Consider the following 1,418-nt stretch of genomic DNA (forward strand, 5'->3'; position numbering starts at 1 on the left):
CTCCCCGCGGCCACGCGCGGCGTGGAAATGCCACTCAGTGTGTCCCCCCCCCCACCCCCCTCCTTCCCCCCCCCCCCCGCTCCCCGCGGCCACGCGCGGCGTGGAAATGCCACTCAGTGTGTCCCCCCCCCCACCCCCCTCCTTCCCCCCCCCCCCCGCTCCCCGCGGCCACGCGCGGCGTGGAAATGCCACTCAGCGTGTCCCCCCCCCCAACCCCGTCCTTCCCCGTCCCCGCCGTTACATTTACGCAGCGGCTCCTGGGTCGCCGGGCCCGCCGTGGCGGAGCGGTAGCAGCAGGGCAGCAGCAGCAGCCGCCGCCGTCGTGGCCCCTCCGCCGCCGCCGCCGCCTCCCGCCGCCGGGCGCACATGGTACGCTCCGGGGCCGCGCCGCGCCGCGCCCCGCCGGCCGCGCGCGCCGCCCGGCTGCTGCCATGGCAACCGCCCCGCGACCCCCGCCCCGCCGGGCCCTGCGGGACGAGCCCCGGGATGGCCTCTCCCGCACCTCCCGGGATGCCCGCACCGCCTTGACACCTCTTCCCGGCCGCAGGACCCCCACTTCACCGAGTCTACCTGTCCCCAAAGCCGCCACCGCAGGCACCTGCTGCGGGGCTGCGTCCCTGCTGTCCCCAAATCACCGGCACAACTCCCTGACATGTCTCCTCCATCCCCTTGCTGTGTCCCCACTGTCCCCTAAACCATAGTCATGTCTGGCTGCTGAAGGGTTGCATCTGTGCTGTCCCCAAAGCCACCATCACATCTCCCACAATGTGCCCATACTGTCCCCAAAAACACTGTCATGCCCACCTGCTGAGGGGTTGCATCCGTACTGCCCCCAACCCACTGTCACACCTCCTTGCTATGTCCCCATTGGCCCCAAAATTACCATCACATCCACCTGTTGAGGGGCTGCATAACCTCTGTCCCCAAACCCACGATCATATCCCCCACACTGTGTCCCTGCTGTCCCCAAAGCCACCAATGCATTCCCCTGTTGAAGAGTTGTATCCCTATTGTCCCCAAACCACTGTCATACACCACTTCTGTGTCCCCTCTGTCCCCAAAGCCACCATCACACCTTCTTGCTGCATCCCCACTGTCCCCAAAAACACCATCACATCCACCTGTTGAGGGGCTACATTCCCACTGTCCCCAAAGACACTATCTCATCCCCCCGTTGCATCCCTGCTGTCCTCAAAGTCACTGTCACATACCCCCACTCTGTCCCCTCTATCCCCAAAGACACCATCACACCTTCCCATTCTGTCCTCTCTGTCCCCAAAGACACCATCACCTCCCCCTGCTGAGGGGTTGCATCCCTACCGTCCACAAACCACTATCATACATCCCTGTTGTGTCCCCTCTGTCCCCAAAGTCAGCATCACACCTTCTTGCTGTGTCCCCACTGTCCCCAAAACCAC

General features: G+C 65.1%; 1 protein-coding gene across 1 annotated transcript in view; it reads right to left on the reverse strand.

The window, feature by feature from the left end:
• MBNL3 (muscleblind like splicing regulator 3) overlaps positions 1-333 on the reverse strand; it is a 92,399-nt gene extending 92,066 nt beyond the window's left edge. Inside the window, exon 1 of the mRNA XM_017816811.1 lies at positions 242-333. The gene's annotated coding sequence lies outside the window, so the exon portion shown is untranslated. The remainder of the gene's footprint in view (positions 1-241) is intronic.
• Positions 334-1,418: the final 1,085 nt, after the last annotated feature.

The sequence above is a fragment of the Lepidothrix coronata genome, unplaced genomic scaffold, assembly GCF_001604755.1.
Source record: "Lepidothrix coronata isolate B3197 unplaced genomic scaffold, Lepidothrix_coronata-1.0 Scaffold2, whole genome shotgun sequence".
Lineage (NCBI taxonomy): Eukaryota > Metazoa > Chordata > Aves > Passeriformes > Pipridae > Lepidothrix > Lepidothrix coronata.